General features: G+C 42.6%; 1 protein-coding gene across 2 annotated transcripts in view; it reads left to right on the forward strand.

Annotated features, from left to right (window-relative positions):
- The first annotated feature begins 2,657 nt into the window (after positions 1-2,657).
- ADGRG2 (adhesion G protein-coupled receptor G2) overlaps positions 2,658-24,734 on the forward strand; it is a 131,737-nt gene continuing 109,660 nt past the window's right edge. For both annotated transcript variants that reach the window (XM_070464651.1, XM_070464652.1), the window contains exon 1: positions 2,658-2,756. The gene's annotated coding sequence lies outside the window, so the exon portion shown is untranslated. The remainder of the gene's footprint in view (positions 2,757-24,734) is intronic.

The raw sequence follows: 24,734 nt of genomic DNA on the forward strand, positions 1-24,734 counted from the left end.
AGATGCTGCCTCCTGGGCTTAAGTCCTAAAAATTTCCACTGAATAAAGCATAACTCTCAACTTTTAGGTTGCATGTATTTTTTCAGTCAACAAACACAAAACAGAAACAATATTGTAACAAATTCAATAAAGACTTTAAAAATGGTCCACATCAAAAAAGAAAAGAAAATTCTTTTTAAAAAATGCTTTAAAAAAGACAGAAACAAAAAAGCTCTATCACTAGTTCAAAGACCCTGTGGGGCAGGAGCCAAAATTGCCCACTCTCCAGTTGCTGGGACATCAGCCCATGGGTTGTGGATGAAGATTTAACCACAAATCTGGGGCGCCTATGGCCTGTCTTCATGTCACCAGACAATGCCAGCGTGGGAAGCATGTGACCAGGGCCCTCTCTCCTGGAAAAGGCAGAGAGCCTCATTGCTGAGGGCTGGGACCCCTCTTCAGCCCCAGCCTCTTTCCTCTTCTGTTGGTCCTAATGGCAGAGTTAAGTTGATCTGACAGTGTTTGTCAAGGAGAATGAAAGTTTGCGTGGAAGTGCATCAAAATAGGAATTTTAACTTTTAGGCTAAGCAGTATCTCATTTGTGTATTTTAGATATATTTCCTCAAAATGACTGTTTTTTTCAAGAGTAAGGTTGTTTAAAGGAACAGCATACTTATTTTGGTATTGATTTTTAGAATTTCAAGCAGCTTTTACTATGAGCTCTACACATTTTAACTTTTTATTGAAGTAAAACATACATAGAGAAAAGTACACATATCATAGGTGAACAGCACAATGAATTTTCACAAACTTAACAGATCCATTAAGTGGCACCCAGATCGAAAAACATTGCCTGTACCCCATAAATCCTCTGTATCATCCTTGTAACTCCTTCCAGTCATCAACTCCCCAGTGACCACCATCCTGACTTCTAACTTCATAGTTTGTCTTTGCTTGTTGTATACTTTGTATAAACGGAACCACATAGTATGTATGCTTTTGTGTCTGGTTTCCTTCACTCAGTATTGTTTACGAGGTCTGGCAACACTCAGCGTAGCAGTGCCTTGTGCATTCTCTGTCTGGTATTCCATTTTGAGAGGATACCTCTGCAATGTTTTCAATCCATTCTACTGCTGATGGACATTTGGGTAGTTTCCAATCTGAGGCTATTACAAATACACGGCAATGGACATTCTTGTTCCGATCCTCTGGTAGACATATGCACTAGCTTCTGTTAAGTATATACCTAGAAGAGGAATTGGGACATTGGGTAGTTGTGAGCTCATTTTTAATTGATTCTGCCAAATAGCAGTGTATGAGATTTCTGGTGGTTCTACACAATATGAAGTCTGTATTCTCTAACATATGTAAGTGTTAATACAAATGTGAACAATTTAACCCTTTGGAATAGGATTCAATCTGTTTACTAAGATGACTATTTTCTTCCTCATCATAATTCTGCTTCCAGCTTGTTATGTTACCTGGATGAGCTTCCTGTCACCCACTCCCTGTTAATCCAACCAGTCAAAAGTCTCTCTGAAAACACTTTCCATTTATTTATCCAGCTAGAATGTTATGAGTGTTAATAAATTGGTGTTTGCAAAAACAAAATCAATCCCTCCTGCAAAGCGGAGCATATATCTCACGGGTGTTGTGTTTAATATGACAGAGTTAGGCACGAGTGTGCTCTGCAGATCTGCACTTTTAAAACATCCTCTCCAGAGCTCTGAATGCAATTCAGAATTTTGGTGGTAAAGAAAAATGAAATATTCTCCTGTAGGTTTTAGCGGAAGAGAATGCGTGCATTTAAAGTGGTAAAACATCTTGCAAATATTGGAGTTACTTGACTACAAAGAGGAGGGCTGGAGAGGGTAGTGTGGGGGAGGGTGTAAAAGGGGCCAGAGGGCGTTGAGTGCCTGCTTTCTACAACCAATCTTATTGTAGGACTAAGTTCCTCTAGCCTATTTTATCATCTTGTAACACTGGTTAGGTGGTCTGTAAATCCTGTCCAGGTCTACTTTTTTATTCTGGACTGTGCAGAGGTAGGAGATGCAGACAGAAAAGGTAGAGGGGACCAGGGACAACTCACTTCATATTCCACCCCACCCTTGCCCAGCAGCCATTGCGCTGGGGATCCCAGTTCCTAGGTATCTGGTGTATCAGGTAACCATGGAGCTGAATTCATTCTCAGGACCTTTTCCTTTTACAGACTTCTCCAAATCCCCCTCCAAGCAGTCTGACCTCTGCATCAGAAATATTATTGTGGCAGAGGGGCGACCTCGGGTTTCCCACCCATCACATTGCACGGTGCTGAAAGTGGTGGGGCAAGCACTAGGGTACCAGGGCGACCCCTAAAGGTGAGCGGCTGGGCGTGGAGTCTGGGGTCCCCGAGGAGCACGCCGAACCGGATGCGGGGCGTCGGAGGAGCAAGCGGTCCAGGAAGTCCGGAAGCGTCGCGGGGGCCTCCGCAGGGTGGGGTGGGCCGCCCCGCCCCCAGTCTGAGCTCCCCGCCGGGCTTCGGCCGCCGGGCGGTTCACTCACACCCTTCTTCCTCCGCGCCCCGCCCGCTCCCCACCTCCGCGCCTAGCCTCGTCGCCGCCGAACGCGGGACGCGCCACGCCGCGCTAGGCAGCTGGAGAGCGGGCGGGCGAGCCGTCCGGGAGCGACGGGGGCGGTGCCCAGCCCGCGGGCGGGAGTAGGAGGAACGCGGCCCGAGGGAAGGGGAAAAAGGAGGGCTGGAGGGCGCCAGCGGCGAGGCCGTCGGCGGGGACCGGCAGGTAAGCGCGCCGCGCCGGAATGGGTCTGTCGCCTCTGGTTCCTGCGACCCGGCCGGGGAACTGGCGACGGGCGCGGGCGGCTGGGGCGTAGCGCCGGGACGTAGAGTGCGACGGAACGGCGGGACGAACGCTCCCTCCGCGCGACTGAGGCTCGGCGGAGCTGGGGCCCGGGGCCGCCCTGAAAGGCGGAGGCCGAGGGCCGAGCTTTGGGGGCCCCGACAGTGAGAGAGTGCGCGCCGCGAGAAAGGGGCTCTGGCGACGCGTTCTGTGAGGGAGAGGGGTGTGTGTGTCCTGAAGCTTAAAACGGACTCCAGCTCTCCCCACCCCTGCGCGAAAAGGAGCCACGAGCCGTGTTCGCGCCGGCGGTCTTCGAGAGCCGACTGGCGGGGACTCAGTTTGCCGCGCCGCCCAGTGGGTGCGGCGGAGCCCGAGGAGCGCGGACGCGCCCGGGCCCCGGACGGCTGGCCGCTGCCGCGTCAGACTGGACCCAAAGCAGGTGGCTACGGGCGCGGCGCGATGGAGCGGCAGCCAAGAGCCTGAGGGTGAGGATGGGCTGGAGGCCTCGGGTGAGCGCTTTTCAACAGCGACTTGCCGCGTCCAGGCTCCCGAGCGTTTCAGGTGAGAAGGAGCGCTGACGGGCTTCCTGAGAGCCGAATGAGGCAGGCGGCAGAGGTTTTCCATGGCTGCTTCGACAGTGACTCTTGTGTGTACTGGGCCCATCCGAATTCCCTGGGGACCTTGTTAAAATACAGATTCTGATTCAGTAGGTCCGGCCGTGGTGGGGCCCGACCGTCTGCACTTGTGCCAGTCTCCCAGATGCTGCTGCTGCTCCATGGACCACATGGCAGGCCTCGCAGAAGTACTTTTTGTCCAACAGACTGAAAACCTTAGGAACGTTGGGAGTGGAGATCCTAAGGCTTTTCAATTCCACCTCCTCCCCAAATACACAAATTTCAAAGATTCCTACTCATTTAGTAGCAAAATACCTTACTCTTCTTACTGCGTACATTATCTGATAGAGCTGACTTCATGGGCATGCAGCCTGTATTTGGTTTAATGTTCTGCGGTCACTTTTCGAAATTCTGAATAATTTTTGAACAAGGGGCTTTGCAGCTGGCTGTCGAAATTCTGAATAATTTTTGAACAAGGAGCTTTGCATTTTTATTTTGCAACTGGCCCTATAAATTATGTAGCTGATCCGAGTAATAGTCATCATAGGCAGAAAAAGGACCCCATTTCTTTGGGTTGGGAGCTGGTGGGTGATGGAGAGTGAAGGTTTATTAAGTAAATACTAGCTAGATGTTGCAGTTCCTTCCATCTCTTAACTTCTGTTCAGCTATTTTAAGAGATAAGCCTATGTGTATAATCTCAGTTACACATGGTATTTTTAAATTAATAATTTATCAAGAGCTTAATTATTAATACAATTCAGTTTAATTTTGTAATAGTTTATGGGTTGAGCGACAAAAGTGTATGCCATTTCCAAAGGATTTGGGGAGTTTCTATTTAGTGTCCCAAAGTTTTGCTTAGTTAAGATCTAAAGTGAGCTGGACACTGCTTAGTTGGCTGCTTTTTCAGCTCAAGTGCAAAGCTGGAAAACAAAAAGTGGCCACATTTTGAAGCTGCTCAGGGGTTATTGCTTTACAGGGCCTCAGTGTGATGCCAGCCCCTATCGGATTCCCTCTGCTTTTATCATTCCCACATCCTGGCAAGGTGACTTTCAGTAAAAGGGGGATAGAGCAGATTTTGCTGTTGAAAAACACTGAAGAAGTGCAGGACCAGCATCAGTGTTTTCTCTGTGAATAATCCTTAATCCTTGCCCCAAACCCACAGATTTCAGATGTGTGTTCTTTTCTAGGAAAAAAAAAAAATGGTGACACAGAAAAGAAACAAAGAAGGAACTTTAATTATGGATATGATTTTGTTCAGCAGAAGGAGGAAAAAGTCTGGGAAATGGCATTCATTGGTGGGTTTGGCCGGCAAAGGAGAGCTGCCGTCTTTCTGGTACCAGGAGCAGCCTTCCAGAAATGGCAAAGTGAGTTTGCTCAGGTGTTAGAGAGAGCTAGTGAAGAAGCTGCTCTTCTGTGGCTAATGTGGTCATTCTGGGTGCTCCCGAGTGACTTTGGTGTGCCTGAGGCTGGCTGGGGACTCAGAGACGGGTACATACGGTGAGATTCCTAGCACTTTCATTGCTCACATAAAACCGACCAACACATTTTTCCATTTCGCTGCCTGAGTGCCAAGTCACTTCAGATACACGCTACAAACTGGGAGGAGCACCATTATTTCAAAAAGAAAGAGGGGTGGGGGTGAGGGGAAAAATTCATATCTGTTACTAGTTCTGAAGATACAAAGGAGAGATTCTGCCTTTAGTAAAAAACCTGGGAGCTGATTTTTATGCCTCACTGAGAAATTCTCTACCCTAAGATAGAGAAAAAACAATTTTTCTTTTAAAATGTTTATGGTTTTAAAAATACATGGATCTTTAATCCACATGGAAATTATTTGAGGGGCATGGTATGAGGTAGGAGACGTTGGATGTTAAGAAATGGGCTAAACATTTGGGAAAAATTATCATAAATTCCCTCAATCAAATAAAAATCTATGAACACTCTGTTCCATTTAAAAATCTACTTAATTAATTCTTGAGCTGATTCCATGCTTTAGAAATTGACGTGCAGTTTATTTACAATAACATTCAACCGTTTTTAGTATATAGTTACATAAGCTTTGACAAATACATGTAGTCATGTAACCACCACCATGGTCAAGATCTAGAAGTCCACCACTCCGAAAAATTCCTTATGGACCCTTTGTAGTCAACCCCTCCCACCACTCGTAGCTCCTGGCAACCACTAGTTTGTTTTCTGTCCCTATAAATTTGTCTTTTCCAGAATGTCCTGTGAATGGCTTCATACACGATGTAGCCTTCTGAGTCTGACTTTTTTCACGTAGCATATGAGATTCACTCATGTTGTGTGAATCACTAATTTGTTCCTTTTTATTGCTGAGTAATACTCCACAGTTTGTCCATTTACCAACTTTTGGTGATTATGAATCGGGCCAATATAAACATTCACATACAGCTTTCTGTGTCAATGTAAATTTTCAGTTCATTCCAGTAAATAACCCAGAAGTAGGATTGCTGTTAGAGAAGGCACTGGCGACCCACTCCAGCACTCTTGTCTGGAAAATCCCATGGATGGAGGAGCGTGGTAGGCTGCAGTCCATGGGGTCGCTAAGAGTTGGACACGACTGAGCGACTTAGCAGCAACAGCAGTGGGATTGCTATATTGTGTGGTAAATTTAACTTGGTAAGAAACTGCTGGACTTTTCTTAAATGGCTACTCTATTGCCCTCACCCTGTTGCTTGGCATCCTTGATAGTGCTTGGTATTGTCAGCTTATTTTATTCCAGCAGGTTTATGATGGCATCTCTGTGGTTTTAGTTTACACTTCCCTGATAACTAATGATGTTGAGCATCTTTTCATGTGCTTTTTGACCATTAGTGTATCTTTTATGAAATGTCTGTTTTTTAATTGTATTGTGTGTTGTCTTACTGAATCATAAAAGTTCTCCATACATCTGCACACAAGTTCTCTGTCAGATACATGTATTGCAAACATTTGCTTTTAGTCTGTGGCTTACCATTTCATTTTCTTTATTTTTTTAAAGAAAGTTGTGGTAGGAACACAACATGAAATTTACCCTATTAAATTTTGAAGTGTACAGTACAGTCTTGTGAACTATAGGCATGATGTTGGACAGCAGATAGCTGGAACGTTTTCCTCTTGCATGACTGAAACTTTATACCCTCCGAACAGCAATTCCCCATTTCCCCCTCCCTCTAGCCCCTGGCAGCCACCATTCTACTCTCTGTGAATTTGACTGTTTTAGTTGACTCATACCTCATAATACGTGGAATTAATGACTTCTTTTGAAGGGCAAGCGTTGTAAATTTTGATAAAGTCTAATTTATCAGGTTTTTTCCTTCTATGAATACCGCTTTTAGTAACCTGTCATAAATTGTCTTCCTCCTGTTTAGCAAGATTTTCTCTTATGTTGCCTTCTGGATATTTTATAGTTTTACATTTTATATGTAGGTTTTTTATTTCATTTTCAGTTAATTTTAGTATGAGTCAAGGTTTACTCTTTTCCATATAGATAGCCAGTTGTTGCAATACCATTTGTTGAAAAGACTATACTTTTCCCTCATTGTATCCCCTTGACCTCTTTGTCAGAAATGAATTTACTTTGTGTGTGTGCTTTGAACTTTGAACTCTATTCTGTTCCATAGATCTGTACATCTGTTCTTAGGCCTGTACCACACTGTGAGGTGCTACACGTTCTTGTTAGGTGAATTCCTAGATTGTTTTGTGTGTAATTTGTATTGCTTTTAGAAATTGTATCCTTTCTCCATTTCATTTTATTATGACTGTACTATTGTATGGGCTTGCCAGGTGGCAAAGTTGTAAAGAATCTGCCTGCCAATGCAAGAGATGTAAGAGTGGTGGGTTCAATCCCTGGGTCAGGAAGATCCCCAGAGTAGGAAATGGCAACCCACTCCAGTATTCTTGCCTGGAAAATTCCACAGACAGAGAAGCCTGGCGGGCTACTGTCCATGGGGTCATGAAGAGTTGAACACAACTGAGTGTGTGCACACACACAGAGTATTATATAGAGAGGCTTTTTAATTTTTTTTGGAGTTCTAGCATAATCAAGTCATGTTACTAAGCTTTCATTAATTCTCATAGTATTTCAGTCAATTTTCTTCAATTTTAAAGGTAAATAAGCTATCTACAAATGGCAGTGGTATAGGTATCCCTCCCTGCCCCTGGCATTTTTCCTCCACGTGTCTGCTCCTTAGTGGCTGGGCTGTGGAGCAGGTGGAGGAGGAACATCTGACTTGGGTGGAAATGCTTCTCCTACCTGCTGCTAGGTATTATGCTTGCTGTGGAGTTTTGGCATTTGCCCTTATTAGTACCTTCTGGAGGTTTTCTTTGCATTTCATTTTTAACCTCGAAATGTTCAAAAAATTTCATTTTAAAATTTCTTGTTCTGTTTGGATGATTTTTTTTATTTCATGGAAAAGCCTAACAGTTTAGAGGTGAGTCAGTCTTCCCAGCTTTGGAGGGTCATATTTTGATTTCCCTGGAGGAGCAGATAGTGTAGCAGAAGTCAATCTGTTTTTATTTAGACCAGGAAGAAACTACCTTTGGAGCTTTTTTATAATATTCTCATCTGCAGGGAAGGGGCGGGGAATGCCAGGTATAGTGAGGAAAGGAGAGAGAATAAAGGAACAGTTTATATGTATAGATAGACGTTGTTGTTCAGTTGCTCGTTCTTTGTGACCCCATGGACTGCATCACACCAGCCTTCTCTGTCCTTCACCATCTGCCAGAGCTTGCTCAAATTCATGTCCATTGAGTCACTGATGCCATCCAACCATCTTATCCTCTGTTGTCCCCTTCTTCTCCTGCCTTCAGTCTTTCCCAGCATCAGGGTCTTTTCCGATGAGTTGGCTCTTCATATCAGGTGGCCAAAGTATTGGAGCTTCAGCATCAGTCCTTCCAATGAATATTCAGGGTTGATTTCCTTTAGGATGGACTGGTTTGATCTCCTTGCAGTCCAAGGGACTCTCAAGAGTCTTCTCCAGCACCACAGTTCAAAAGCATCAATTCTTCAGCACTCAGCCTTCTTTATGGTCCAACTCTCACATCCATACATGACTACTGGAAAAACCATAGCTTTGACTATATGAACCTTTGTTGGCAAAGTAATGTCTCTCACTTTTTAATACACTGTCTAGGTTTGTCATAGCTTTTCTTCCAAGGGTCTTTTAATTTCATGGCTGCAGTCACCATCTGCAGTGATTTTGGAGCCCCAAAAAATAAAGTCTCTCACTGTTTCCATTGTTTCCCCATCTATTTGCCATGAAGTGATGGGACCGGATGCCATGATCTTCGTTTTTTGAATGCTGAGTTTTAAGCCAGCTTTTCACTCTCTCCTTTTTTTCACTTTCATCAAGAGACTCTTTAGTTCCTCTTCACTTTCTGCATAAGGGTGGTGTCATCTGCATATCTGAGGTTATTGATATTTCTCCCGGCAATCTTGATTCCAGCTTGTGCTTCATCCAGCCCAGCATTTCGCATGATGTACTCTGCATATAAGTTAAATAAGCAGGGTGACAATATACAGCCTTGACGTACTCCTTTCCCAATTTTGAACCAGTCTGTTGTTCCATGTCCAGTTCTAACTGTTGCTTCTTGACCTGCATACAGGTTTCTCAGGAGACAGATAAGGTGGTCTGGTATTCCCATCTCTTTAAGAATTTTCCACATTGTATGAATGAACAATGAACAAACAATAAGTAGATACCTTATGTGCAAATAAGGTAGCTTTTGGTAGTGGTTTTCAAACTTTTCTGCCCACCATTCATAGTGACAAGTATAAATCTCAGCTCAGTGTGGACATATCTATATATAATTGAAACAGAATCTCAAGAAGTATTATGCATTTTTCCTCTGTGAAGAGTATTCTGAAATTTTCAATTCACTTTTATCTGTTGTACTTCATTTTAAAATGATGATCATTGCATTGATTTGACACTCTTTCATAAAACTACTGTGTTATAAAACTGTTTCTTTAGTTTCTAAGTCCCCAAACTGCTGAACTGTATCCAGGACAGATTCATTTTATATCAGATCCTGTTATGATGCTAAGTGAGTTCATTTTTAATTCTCTGAGATGACAGTGCGTTCTGAGTTGCTTTAGTTGTGTCTGACTCTGTGCGACCCCAGACTGTAGCCTACCAGGCTCCTTTGTCCATGGAATTCTCCAGGCAAGAATACTGGAGTGGGTTGCCATTTCCTTCTCCAGGGGATTTTCCCAACACAGAGATCTCGAAGCCAGGTGTCTTGCATTGCAGGCAGATTGTTTACCTTCTGAGCCACCAGGGAGATAATGGTAGCTACCCCAGTTTTTCTCTCAAATTTATATGTAGCTTGTAACCCAGTCTCCCAGTACCCACCCTGACCCCAGAGAATTACCAGTAAAGGCAGTGTTGTAAATCTACTGCTCAAATCCTCTACCACGCTTACACTAGACCCCTAGCTCCTTCCTGTAGCCTGAGGCCCTATATGACCTTTACCCCATTCTTCCCATACTTTCCCAGCTGTGCCAGCCTTCTTGCTATTCATCACGTCAGCCAAGCATTTCCCTGCTTACCAGCCTTAGCATTTGCGGTGCTGCCTGCCTGGAGCATCATTTCACCAGATAATCTCCTAACTTGTCCATCTGTTTCATTTGGGGCTTTTCTAACCCTCATTCTAAATCAGCATTCCTCACCTACCACTAGAAATGTCCACCCCCCTCATCTCACTTTTGTTTTCTTGTAACATTATTATCTGCAATTATATTATTTAGTTATTCATTCACTAATTCCATGTCTTTTTCCCCCTTGCTAGAATACAAGTTCCAAGAAGGCAGGGACTTTGTGTCTCTTGTCCAGGACCTAGAACAGTGGGACATAGTAGATGCTCAGTAAGTATTTGTTGAATGGATGAATGAGTGCACCTAGAAACTAGAAGAAATCAAGCACTAATCTTAAGAGAAATTCAAAGCACTCTGCCTTTTTGTTCAGTTTTGGTGTGGAAATTTCTTTAGGTTAAACATAAGAGTATATTTTATTTTTATTATTTTATTTTGGCTGCGCTGAGTCTTTGTTGTGTCATGTGGACTTCTCTTGTTGTGAAACACAGTCCCTAGATCACGCTGGCTCAGTAGTTGCAGAGAGCAGGCTTAATTGCCCCTCAACATGTGGGATCTTAGTTCCCTCACCAGGGATCGAACCTTCATCCCCTGCATTGCAAGTTGGATTCTTAACCACTGGACCACCAGAGAAGTCACTTATTTTCTTTATTTTTTATAGTATATTTTAATGTAAATAGTTCATAAATCAACAGACATCTGATGTCCACTACATTTCTGACTCTGTGATAATAATAATATGTGCTTAGTTGCTCAGTTGTGTCTGACTCTTGCGACCCCATGGACTGTAGCCCGTCAGGCTCCTCTGTCCATGGGGATTCTCCAGGCAAGAATACTGGAGTGGGTTGCCACTCGCTTCTCCAGGAAATAGTAATAACTAACAGCTAATATTTATTGGGTAGATGGCGCTGTTACTGGTTTACCTATGTTAACTCATTTAACACTCCCAAACTCTTGAGGCAGGTATTATTTTTTATTTAAGTTCACAGATCAGTATTCACTGTTTTTTCCCCCACCATATTTATTAGAATGGTCTTTGCCTTCAGAAAGTTATAAACATGCCTTTAGCATTTAAGATGTGCTGCTAAGTATCCCAAGGCTCCTCAGTTCTTTATGTAGCAAACACACCCATCCACCGTCGAGGCAGGTACTATTAGCATTTTACAGATGAGGAAAGTAAAGCACTCAGAGGTTAAATTTGTCAGTGTCCTTTGTCCAGTTGTACAAATGATAAGCAGTACATCTAGGGTTTGAACACAGACCATCTGATTTCAGAGCCTGTGGGGTTTTTTTTTTTCATTGAAGTATAGGTAATTTATAGTATATATTAGTTTCAGATGTATAACATACTGATTCAGTATTTTTTATAGATTATGTTCCATTAAACGTTAGTAAAAGATAATGGCTCTAGGTCCCTGTGCTATATGATACATCCTTGATGTTTATCTGTGTTCTACATAGTAGTTTGTATCTTTAATCCCATACCTCTAACTTGCCCCGCTTCCCTCTCCCCAGTTGTAACCACTAGTTTGATTTCTATATCTGTGAGTCTGTTTCTGTTTTGCTGTATACATTTCATTTGTATTATTTTTAAGATTCCACATATAAGTGACATCATACAGTATTTGTTTTTTTCCTCTAACTTTCTGTCCATCAACAGATGAATGGATAAAGAAGATATGATACACACACACATATACACAAAATGGAATATTATTCAACCATAAAAAAGAACAAAATTCTGTCATTTTCAGCAACGTGGATGGATTTAGAGCCTGTGTTTTTAACCACAGTGCTCATAGCGATGAGGAGCATACACAATATTTGATCTTTAAAAACATATCATGTTTATGGCCTTTGTTCCTGTACCCAAGCAAGGGCTGGTATGCCTGTGACACAGAAAGCCAAACTCTGACACTGGGTATTTGCAGCAAAGTCTGGGTTTACTGTAGGGCACCAGTCAAGGGAGTGGGAGACAAGCCTCAGATCCACTCCAACTTGAGCTTTGAGTTAGGGGCTTATTTAATGGGGAAGAACAAAGAGGCTGGGATTAATCATCATTTTGTGATGTTTCTGTGATATTTCTTCATCATAGCTTTGAGAGTCAGGATGTTTCTGGTTTACGATTCTCTGGCCAGGTCTGTTAGCTCATCTTATCCTGGAGAAACAACCTGAGTTTGTACATTAATGGTGGTGTCTATAATAGCAACTTCAGCACATTAATGATGTTATTAATGTAGTTTTAGTCATCTAACTTTGGTTGATTAGTATTCAGTTAGCAAAGGATTGAGGTCAGAAGGGACAGGGAAGGGAATAAAGTTTTGGATGCATGCATGCTCAGTTGCTTCAGTCATGTCTGACTCTTTGTGACCCTATGGACCATAACCTGCCAGGCTCCTCTGTCCATAGCGTTCTCCAGCAAGAATACTGAAGTGGCTTGCCATACCCTCCATGGGATTTTCCCGACCCAGGGATCAAACCGGTGTCTATTCTATCTCCTCCATTGGCAGGCAGGTTGTTTACTGCTAGTGCCACCTGGAAACCCCAAAGTTTTGGATAGAGAGATTAATTATAAACTCACGAAGGGAACTCGGTAGAGATTTCATTCCCTTAGCATAAGTGGCTCTCAGCCAGTGGCTCTCAATTCCGCCCCCTCCCTGCCCCAGGGCAAATGTCTGGACATTTTTGGTTGTCATGACTGGCAGAGGTAGTGGTGCTATTGGCATCTAGTGGGTAGAGACCAGAGATGTAGCTAAATACCCTGTAATGCACAGAAAATGACTCCCCACATCCCTTTCTCCTCACTGATAATTATCTGGCCCAAATATCTTTCATGCTGAGGTTGAGAATCCTGGCCTTAGCACAGTAGCTCTGAAAGCTGACTGTCTGTCTGAATGACTTGGGGAGTTTTTATAATAAATTCTGATGTCTAGGTCCAGGTCCTGACCTTAATAAACCACAAATGGATCTTCAGCATTGCCTGGTGGTCCTACTTCACTTGAGTAGTGTCTGTGTCTTTCCAATTTCCAAAACAGCTATTTTACCCCTTTTACTTTCTCTATTCCTCCTCCTTCAGCTGCTGACTCTGTCTCTTTAGACAGAGTATTCTTCTCATATTCTCACCACCCAGACTCCCAGCATGTGTACAGGTGCCCAGGTGAAACCGACTGAAATGCCCCACTGTTCCTGTGAAACTGACTGAAACGCCCCCAGTGTGTCAAAGACCGGCTTCTTTGCTGGGCTCTGGACTTCTCATTCTCTTCTCCTTCTCAAGGACATGTTCTCCAACCCCGCCCCCCAATTTAAAAAAAATGGAAAGAATTTCAAACTTTACTAATAAATTGCAAACGTAAAAATTGTACAGAGAACATCCATATACCCTTTAACCAGATTCTTCTGTCCTTAACATTTGACCCCATTTGCTTCATCCTTTGCACTCTTCTTCATGCACATAATTTTTTTCCTGAACCATTTGAGGCTAAGTTACATGCATCATGGCTTTTACTCCTAAGTACTTCAGTATGGATTTTCTAAGAATAAGAATATTCTCTTACGTAATCACAGTAGTTGTCAACTTTAGGAAATTTAATATTGATACAATATTGTTTTTAATCTGCCATCTGTATTCCAATTTTGAAAATAAACCTACTAACATTTACAGCCTTTTTTTCTTCTAGTACAGAATCTGATCTAGGGTTGTTCAGGCATTTAGTTGTCATGTTTCTTAGCCTCTTTTAATCTATAACATTTTCACAGCCTTTCTCTGTCTTCTATGACATTGGCATTGTGGGGGAGGAAAAATCATTTTTCGTTTACCCTTCTAAGTTCTTGGCTGAGACCTCCCTATAATGAAAAGACATTAATTGGAGAAAAACAAATGGTTTAATAACATCTATACGTGGGAGACACCCTGGAAAACTGAGAAACTGTGAAATGGACCAAGCCACCTTAAATGCCATCTCTAGCTAAAGATAAAAGATGTTGGCTTGGGGGAGGCCAGTTATAAGACTAACAGGCAAAGCACAGTAAACAAGGGTCATGTTGTAAGGGTCAGGTTGTTAGGCACATTGATAGAGTTTCTAGAGATTAGAATCACCTTTCTCTCTGTTATAGCAAATGTCTCTTACAAAAGGGTAACTTATACCAGGTTTTCAGAGCTTCTCCTGTATCTGCTGTTTCTTAAAAATAATCAGCCTAAGAACTTCCCTGGTGGTGCAGTGGTTAAAGAATCTGCCTCACAATGCAGGGGACCCATGTTTGATCCCTGGTCGGGGAACTAGGATCCCACATGCCTAGGGGATACTGAGTATGCACACCTCAACTAGAGAGAAGTCTGTGTGCTGCAGCAAAGACCCAATACAGCCCCCCCCCCCCGAATAACAAATTATAATAATAATCAGCCTAAAATAATCAATATGCCAAAGAGACATATTTTGGGATGGTATATTCTGCTCCTCTTTAACATTTAGAATGAAAACAGACCACCTCCCTCTCCTTTTTATTTTACTTTAAAGTTTTATTTATTTTTAGTTTTGGTTGCGCTGGGTCTTTGTTGCTACTCGGGCTTTTTCTCTCGTTGTGGTGAGCTGGGGCTACTCTCGGTGCAGAGCATGGGCTTCTTGTGGTGGTTTCTCTTGTTGCAGATCATGGGTTCTAGGCACATGGGCTTTAGTAGTTGTGGCTCGCAGGCACTAGAGTGCTGGTGCTCTCTCTGTCTCTGTCTGTCTGTCTCTCTCTCTCTCTCTCTCTCTCTCTCTCTCTCTCTCTCTCTATATATATATATATATATATATATATATATATACATACATACCTTTTCAGACTCTTTTCCCACATAGGTTATTACAAAATACTGAGTACAGTTCCCTGTGCGATATATAGTAGGTCCTTTTTGGTTATCTGCCATTTATTTACTTACTCATGTATTTATTAGTATGGACTCATAAATTCCTATTTTTTCAATACTCTGTAATTAATTACTTAAATTATTTTGGTGCTCCAGTTGTGAAGGACTTGACTTAGAATTCCATTTCCCTCTTTCTTTACTGCTTTGCTGAGCATCCTCTTCTCTTTTCTGGATTGTTTTCATCAGCTCATAATCATGATCTAATATGTAGTATCTCCATTGGCTCTATACAGAGCTCCCAAATTTCTAGTTGCCTCTCATAGGAACCTCTTAAAAGGCTGCATATAGTTGATTGCCCCACATTCTTTCCTTGTCTAGTCTAATCAGGGTCCTGTCCTGAGTGTGGCTCTCCTTGGCAGTCCTCGATGAACTCCACGTTGCCAAATTTATCAGTTGTCCCTTCTCTGGCTTATCTTGCTTGACTTTGCAGCAACATTTCCTCTTTTTTTGAACATTTTATTCTTGTTACTTCCATTACCCTACACTCTCTCGATTTTCCTACTCTTGCCGGTAACTTATTCTAAGTCTCATTTCAGTCTTCTCTCCTCAACCTACAAAGGTTGGTGTCCTTCCCGGGCACTAGGACTATGTGCTCTTCTGATACGACCCATCCAGTCTGTGGCTTTCCGTTCCGAATATCTAGATGCCAGTACCTGTACCCATGACCCGCACCTCAAGATTTACTAATTCACTTTAAAAAATGTTATTGTAGTTAATTTACAATATTGTATTAATTTCTGCTGTATAGGCAAAGTGGCTTAGTTATATGTATATATTCTTTTTCATATTTTTTCCATTATGGTTTATCACAGGATATTGAATAGAGTTCTCTGTGCTATACAGTAGGAATGAATTCATTCTTTTAAAAGACTTGTATGGGCAGGGGCCCTTCTGTCAAGCTTTATTGAGATATTATTGACAATATGAATTGTATATCAAGGTATACAATTTGATGTTTTGGTTATGTGTATATTGTGAGGGGCTTCCCAAGTAGCGCCAGTGGTAAAGAATCTGCCTGCCAATGCATTAGATGTAGGAAACACAGGTTGGATCGCTGGGTCTGGCGTAGGAAATGGCAACCCACTCCAATATTCTTACCATGGACAGAGGAGCCTGGCGAGCTATAGTCCATGGGGTTGCAAAGAGTTGCACACGACTGAGCACAAACACATATTGTGAAATGACCACCACACTAAAGCTAACTAATGTATCCGTCACCTCACAGTTAAGTCTCTGTGTGTGTGTGTGGTGAGAACACTTAGGATCTACCCCTTTAGCAAACTTTAAGTGTACAGTAACTGTTAACTGTAGTCACTGTGCTGTACATAAGATCTCCAGAACTCCCTTGTCTACACTGATTTTAAGAAGTAAACTCCAGCCTCTTTAGCATGGCTTTCACACTGCACTACCACTGTTAGGTTAAAACATAGAATGGATCTTACTGTGTAGTGGAAATTGTCTCAAAAATATCTTTAAGATCTTTATACTGGCTCAAAAATGTCATTGAGAAACACTAGAAAACAATGTTGATAAGTTGACTACTTCTGAGAATGCTGGAAGTTTTGGGAAACTTGAACCATTAACAGGCTCAGAAATGAGGGTTATAGAAATGAAAAATGGAAGAAAGTATAGGAAAAATCATGCTCTTAAACATTTTGTGCCTTTATTTATATATATATTTTTTGTCACTCCACATGGCGTGTGGGATCTCAGCTCCCTGACCAGGAATCAAACTTGTGCCCCCCTGCATTGGAAAGAGTCTTAACTACTGGACTACCAGGGAAGTCCCCATTTTGTGCTTTTTAAATATAAAAATTCAAAAATCTTGAAACAAACAAAAAAAGAGACCTACTAATCCACATTTTTTATTAAAGCAAATTTTTGATTCCCTGCATCTCCATGCCATACTTGATTCTCTCCCCATGAGACCATCTCAGTGTATGACACCATGATCCATCTAGTTGTTCAGGCTCTAAGCTTACAAGTTTCCTGCCCCACATCCAGCCTATCAACAGATCTTGTCACTTTGACTTTCAGAGTATATTCCAGGTGTTCCAGCCTCTCTACTTTGACTCATCCACAATTCTTCCTTCTGCCACTATCTTTCTTGGACTGTTGTAGTGGCCGCCTATAATCTAATTCCCATACGGCAGCTGGAGCATCTCTTTAGAAGTATTAACTGGATGATGTCATTCCCCTGCTGGATTGTGGTTTTCTGCCATGTTCTGACCCCTGCTCTTCCCTGTTGCAGACCACACTTCCTCCTTTTGATTCTTCCAGTACATCAAGCACCTTTTGGTCTTTTGTACTAACAGTTCTCTCTGGAATGTTCTGTCTGCCCCTCCCTCATCTTTCTCTGTCTGGCATCATTCATCTCTCAGTTTAAGTATCACCTCTGGTTCCTTGATCCAAAATAGATTCTAAGTCACTCACTGTATCATTCTCACCTTACTGTAATTTTCAACACTGCACTTATCATTATATTAGTTTTATTCTTTATTTGTATATTTGTTGTTCCCCTCTCCTCCTCTGCCCCACCCCCCTGCTCCCACGTTAGAATGTGAGCAGGGCCCACACTTTATCCCTAGTACCTAGTATTTGGTATACAGTAGGTATTCAGTTAGATGAATCAATGAATAAATAAATTTAAACTATCTAACATGATCTCCAGCCCATGAAATAAAAGTCACTCAGTCACATGAAAGACACTGAGTAAATGTTCTCTTTCTCCAGAAATTCATGTCTCTGGGCTAAGTCTAGAAGCTGCTGGTGAGAACAATGATCTGATGAACAAATTAATATCTGTGTGTTAGGATCCTAATTATTAGAGTTTCCAGACAGAAGGGAATTACATTTTACCAAGAAAAAACCAGTGATAAAATTCCACAGATCACCAATGTCACATTTTTTAGTGGGGAACTCTTCTAGTCCTAACTGCTTCTCAGATTTTTAAAAAACTTGGACATGTTTCCCTTGGGTTTTAGACATGTAAAGTTTCTAAACCTTCTAGGTATTCACAGATTGAATATATGGAAGGAGAAGGAGAAAGATTAGGAGGATGTATGCCAAAGTGATTTCCCTTTTAGACATAATTTGAAAATTAGCCATGATTTATAGGTAAACTCTAATAGTATAGTCTATATAGTATTGAAGCTTCCAGGAACAATCAGTACAAATGACCTCCTCTAGTGATTTTGCTATCCAGATAATTAACTTTTTGACAGAATATATCACATGTTTTGGAGTATTTGGAGAAACCATTACCCTTGTGAAAGTAAAAGTTGCTCAGTTGTGTCCGACTCTGTGACCCCATGAACTATACAGTCCATGGAATTCTCCAGGCCAGAATACTGGAGTGGGTAGCAGTTCCCTTCTCCAGGGGATCTTCCCAACCCGGGGATGGAAACCGAGTCTGCATTGCAGGCAGATTCTTTACCAGCTAAGCCACAAGGGAAGCCCACCCAGTAGTATTTATTTTTTATATTGGATCGATGCTCATTTTATATCCATAGTTCGTATGTGAGTCAAGAGCTGTGTACCATTGTTCACTCTCCTGATATTTACCACCTGTGCATCGTTGTTAGTCATTTTCTTTCTAGCATCCATTTTTAGTGAAAGTAGGCAAGTGTGGCAAGCAGTATTTCTTAGATATAGAGTCTTATTGTTTTTGACTCATCTGTGAAAGTGGATGAAATGTGTATACATACATTTCTAAGATTAAACTTTAATGAAGTATACACTATACACATTATATCTGACTTTTCATTTTTGTTTGGGAGATTCATCCATAGCATTGTGTTGTGTGTTGCAGTTACAGGATAGTATTCCATTGTATGACTACGATAATTTATCCTTTCTACTATTGACGAACCTTTGGTTAGTTTCCTGTTTCTGGCTTTAATGAATAGTGTTGTGAGGAACACTCTTGTACATACCTTTTTTTTTTTTTAAACTTTTTTATTTTGTATTCAGAAATAGCTGATTAACATGTTGTGATAGTTTCAGGTGAACAGCAGAGGGACTCAGCCATACATATACATGTATCCATTTTCCCCCAAACTCCCCTCCCATTCAGGCTGTCACATAACAATGAGCAGAGCTCCTTGTGCCATACAGCAGGTCCTTGTTACCGTTTTAAATATAGCATTGTGGATTATACCTATCTTTTGATGAACACATGTGTATGTTGACTTAAAAAATACTGGCAATCCAAAAGTTGATAGTTATGTTTTATTCGGCAGGAATTTTTAGGACTTCAAGCCCTGGAGACAGCATCTCAAGTAACCCTGAGAGAACTGCTCTGAGGAGGTGAGGAGAGGAGCCAGGTTATATAGAAGTTTTGCAACAAAGGGCAGGTAGTCTGAACATCAAAAGATTATTGTTAATTAAAGAAAACCAGATATCCCAAGTTAAGGAATTCAGTGCTTTTCTATGTATGGGAACTTCCCTAGTGGCTCAGGTGGTAAAGAATCTGCCTGCAATGCAGGAGAACCTGGGTTGGGAGGGTCCCCTGGAGAAGGGAATGGCAACCCACTCCAGTATTCTTGCCTGGAAAACCCCATGGAGAGAGGAGCCTGGTGGGCTACAGTCCATGAGGTCGCAAAGAGTCAGACACAACTGAGCGACTAACACTTTCAGTTTTTCACCTTCTGTGTATGGGAAGATGCAAGAGTCTGGGTTCACTGAAATCATTCCTTTGATGTGCCCCTCAGCTACCTGGGTCTGCTCCCCTGGTGGCTCAGACAGTAAAGAATCTGCCTGCAATGCAGGAGACCCAGGTTTGATCCCTGGGTGGGGAAGATCCCCTGGAGGAGGGCATGGCAACCCACTCCAGTAATTCTTGCCTGGGAAATCCCATGGACAGAGGAGCCTGGCTACAGTCCATGGGGTCACAAAGAGTCAGACACGACTGAGCAACTAACACTTTCAAGACTTTGAGCTATCTGGGGCCTGTATCCTGTGATTTCTCACCCTGAGTTTCCTCAGGGCTCACCATAGGGAGTGGCTGCAGTCTGATGGCTGGTAGATGGCAGGTATATTCTTTTCCTGAGTTTCCTCAGGGCTCACCAGCTCGTGTTGGAGGGCTGCAATCACTCATGACTGTGACATCCTTTGTTTACTGATAGGGCAGGAGATGTTTTTCTCGTGTGCATTACTACTCTGTAAATGCTATAGGGGAAGAAAAAGAACATTCCCTCTACCCTCCTAGGTTCTTGGCTGAGATACCCCCCCCCCCCCGTAATAAAAAGACAGATTAGCAGGAGAAAAACAAACAGAAGTTTACTAATATATATCCTCCTGTATACATGGGAAAGACCCATGAAAACAGAGTAACTCCCCCTAAAAGGCCCAAGCCCCACTATGTTCAATACCATCTTCCACTAAAGACAAAAGATTTTTTGTGGGGTGGGGGAGGCCAGTTCTAGGAATTATCAGGAAAAGCGCAGTGAAGAAGGTTGGGGTGTTATGCAGATTTAAGTCCTTGCCTTCTCCACTGAGAAGAGTTTCTAGAGACTTAAAGTGACTGTTCTGGTATGGAGAGGGAGACACCCTTGCAAATGGAGGTTCCCCTTATATATGTAAACATCTCTTACAGAAGGGTCACGTCTACTCGCTTTTCAGAGCTGCTTCTTTGCTGTTTCTTAAAAATAATCAGCCTCAAGATAATTCTTATACCAAAGAGACATTTTGAGATGTCATGTTCTGCTCCCCTTCAATACCTAAAAAAGAACGCTATTGATATTGTTGTAAAGTTGCTTATTCGTGTCTGATTCTTTGTGACGCCGTGGACTGTAGCACGCCAAGCCTTCCTGTCCTTCACCATCTCCCGGAGTTTGCTCAGAGTCATGTCCATTGAGTTGAGGATGCCATCCAAAGAAAGCTTCTAACGTATTTCTACTTATTTTCATGGTTGTCAGTTATTTTGTACTCTGAATGCAATTAGGATTAGTAACCATCTCTGTGTATACTTCCATATCTGTATCCATATACTGTGTTGAGGCTTTTTATTCATAAGTTGAATTAAGTTTTAGTATGAGTTGTTTTGCTTTAATTTTTTTCAAAGAGTGTTTGTATATTCATTTATTCCTTTACTGGCTACCTGTATCAAAATGTCATTTTAAAATTTCTTAAGAATTTTAACTTTTTTTCCTGTGATACACACGCATGATTATTTTGAAATGAATGACACTCCTGGAACTGTCAAATGTATTTTACAGATATTGAGGCAAAGGTTTACCCACATGAATAGTCTTAGAATCATACAGGCTTATTAAGCCCTGATTCCTAATTTTGCCAAGGAGGCAAAAAGGGAAGAATGAAATAAATGAAAGAGGTTTTGAAAAATTAAAGTATGCTTTATTTTGTTGTGATTACACCCAGGTTTGTAGGTTGACACGATTATCTCCCTTTGTCCCAAATTTGTCCCAAATTATTCCATTCAGCAAATCTGAAGTTAATTTGACAAACTGAATAGAGCACATTAGCCTGAAATGGAGCAAATACTTTCCACTTGACTTTGGTAGGAGTCACAGTCGCTGAATATACTCTTTATGCAGAGAACACTTGGTGAATAACTATAGTTTGTAGCCGTGCTTTTTAGATATACAGGTAGATCTTTTTGAAATGTAGATGCGGGTTCTGGGACGGGGCTGGAGATGCTTCCTTTTGGGGGACCACACTTTGAATAGTGAGGCTTTAAGCACAGCTGGGATCTTTGTCCATAGCCCTTTGAGGAATGATAAACATCCCTGTCCTCGTGCCTCTCTGGTTGGCCTCCCAGCACAGGCTGACAAACTAGACGTGTTCAGCCTGCATTAGAGCACAAAGCCTGGTACTCCTTGGGCGTTTCTTTAAATCTCAAGTAGCAACTCCTTTCAGCCTCCCCTTACCTAGTCTCTCCTCAAACATTCCAAACAGCTGAAGAAAAACCACTGAACTCCTCAAACGCACGCCAAACCCAAACATACACACACACACACACACACACACACACACACACACACACTCTCTCTAAACCCCAGATACTGACTTGAAGGGAGGAGTAGGGCAGGGCAGGTGTGAAACTGCCTTCTCTTCTGCTGGCTTCGGTGCCTCAGACTTCCTCATTTATTACATAGAGACTGGGTGTCCGTCTTAAGATCCTGGGCCCTAAGCACCGCAGTACACTCAGTTCCCCTTCCAGCCACTAGCTGGACATTTCTTTCTGCCCATGTGGCAGCCTGGAGTGCCAGGATGAACCCTTCCCAGCCCACCCCCGGGAGCAGCCCTCAGCCAGGGCTGGTAGGTATTGAACCCAGCTCTCTGCCCCTGAGTGGAACCCCTGAGACGGCTGGGCAGTCTGCACTGGCTCCCAGAGCTTCCAGGACTGAGACTCGGCCTCCCCCAGTGGTAATTGGCTTGATGATGCATCTGTTTTAGCTGCCTTCCTGCCCCCATCTCACTTCCCCATTCTCCTGTGTCCTGGGATCACATGCTAAATAAATTGCTTGCTCTCAAATCTTTGCCTCAGATTACCTTCTGGAAGAACCCAAACTGTGGCAGGGCTCTTTGAGGCCAGCAGTCAGGAAGTACTTTTGTGCATTTTAATAAAATACATTACACGAAAACACGGGAGCCCCTTGGGTTGGTCCTCAGGAGGGCTTCACCAGTGTCTAGTTAGTTTGTTGGCATGACACCAAGCATTCAGGTGGCTGGAAGTAAGCCCAATCTCAGAAAGAACGCTTCCGTGTTCTGGACTGTCAACAGAGCTTATACCTGGACTCCCAACAGAGCTGACTCTTGTCCTTCTGAGTCTTGCCGGGCCAGGGGTGGGGGTAGGGGGAAAGTGTATCTCTGAGTTCTGCCTCAGGGCCGTTGAGCCATCTTGTGGCCCTGGCAACCCTTGCCCTGGATGTATCCTACTTCCGTGTTCCTTTCTGTAGGCTTCCCTCCCCTGGGGTTCTCCGTCATGAACTCTCTTGCCAGCCCCTTGAGACTAGGAGTCCTTTCTTGGACCTTCAATTTACTGCATGGAGGCTCCTGACTTTAAGATTCAAGGACCTACCACCTCTGTTTTCTAAGCTTTGTGCCAGTGATCAGTGCTCCTCTAGCGTGGGTTTTTTTTAAATTAAATTAATTTTTTGGCTGTGCTGAGTCTTCATGGCTGTGTGTAAACCGTTTTCAAGTTGTGACGAGCACGGGCTTCTCACTGTCGTGGCTTCTCGTTGCAGAGCATGGGCTCTAGGGAACGCAGGCTCAGTAGCTGTGGCTCCCAGGCTGTAGAGCACCGGCTCAATGTGGTGGCACACAGGCTTAGTTACTCTGCAGCATGTGGGACATGCCCGGACCAGGGATCAAGCCTGTGTTCCTTGCATTGTTAGGCGGAGTCTTTACTGCTTGACCACCAAGGAAGTCCATAGCCACATCTTTAGCTTGTCCCCCTCCTCCTGCCTTTCTCTCCAGACTGGAGTTGGACCCAAACTTTGGTATAATTTAAACTTAGTGCATTTTAGAACTGCCTGTGCTCTAATTGGGGATCTTAGCCCTTCTGTATGCTCAGAAGGCTGCCTTTTCCCCTCAAGACCTTGTTCACAGCATTCCCCTTTCTGTGGTTCCTCGAATGATTGGAACCCACAACAGGCAGAGATATTTGGGAGGGTGGCCTGACCTGGCAGTCTTGCTGTACCCCTGCCAGGGTGTGCTGCCTACCATGTCTTTGTTTGGGCCTCCTGGGATTCCTGATTAGAGACCCTTGTTCCTTTGGATTTGGTATTTTAGGAGTACCCACTACATCAGTGGGACTAGCTTTAATGTAAACATGTATGAAAACATCAAGGATGGATGGTTAGGTGAGTGCTTCCCTGTGACTTTGGGCTTCCTTCCTGGCTTGTAGACTGCCACCTTTTTGTTGTGTTCTCAAATGATGGAGAGAGGTGATAGGGGAGAGACTTTCTCTTCTTAAAAGGCCATAGTCCTATTAGATCAGGGTACCACCCTTATGACCTCATTTAACCTTAATTATCTTCTAGTAGACTTTGTCTCCAGATACAGTCATGTTGGGGGTTAAAGCCACAACATAGTAATTTGGGGGTGAGGAGTGGGACTCCAGTGATACTAATAATTGTGCTTAGCTTCCCCCCTAACTCCTCCATTCATCTAGCTAAATCCTGAAATTCCACTATTAGAGATTCATTTCTTTGGCTTAAAGAGTTGTTAAAATGTAAATGGGTACAGAATTTGGTTGATGTGTCTTGATATGAGGTCACCTCCTATGAGCAGATAGGATTCAAAAAGTAGGAGGCCATTGGGTGCCAACAAGTTGGGAATGGGCCTTAAAGAGAGAAAGAGTTCTAAAAAGGAAGTCAGTTTTCCCTGAGCAGCATCTTTTTGTTAACTTTGCCAAGGACTGTTCCAAGTCCTCAGAATTATTTAATCAGTTCCTGCAAAATAACCCTTAAAATCAAATAACTGAATGCTTAACCTAGCTTTCTTGGATCTATGAATAATTTGAAAGCCTTTTAAAGAAGTCTAATCAACTCTCTGCAAAGGGAGAAGTATTGATAGAAGTACAACTTCTCATTGGCTTATCCAGCCTTCTGTCAACACTTTTTATTAGCCAACAAATTATGTGAAATGACAACAGATGTTTGTAGTAAAGATTCTTGTGTTGTTGGAGCCTAAAGTACTTTTTGAATCACCAAAGATTAAATTATGTATGGGATAATTTTCACATTAACTGTGATATTGATAAAGTCTTGGTCCCTGCTTGTTACTGAATGATAATCCTTTATCAGCCCGGATATTTCCATTTCCGTACTTTGTCT

This window comes from Odocoileus virginianus, unplaced genomic scaffold (assembly GCF_023699985.2).
Source record: "Odocoileus virginianus isolate 20LAN1187 ecotype Illinois unplaced genomic scaffold, Ovbor_1.2 Unplaced_Contig_46, whole genome shotgun sequence".
Lineage (NCBI taxonomy): Eukaryota > Metazoa > Chordata > Mammalia > Artiodactyla > Cervidae > Odocoileus > Odocoileus virginianus.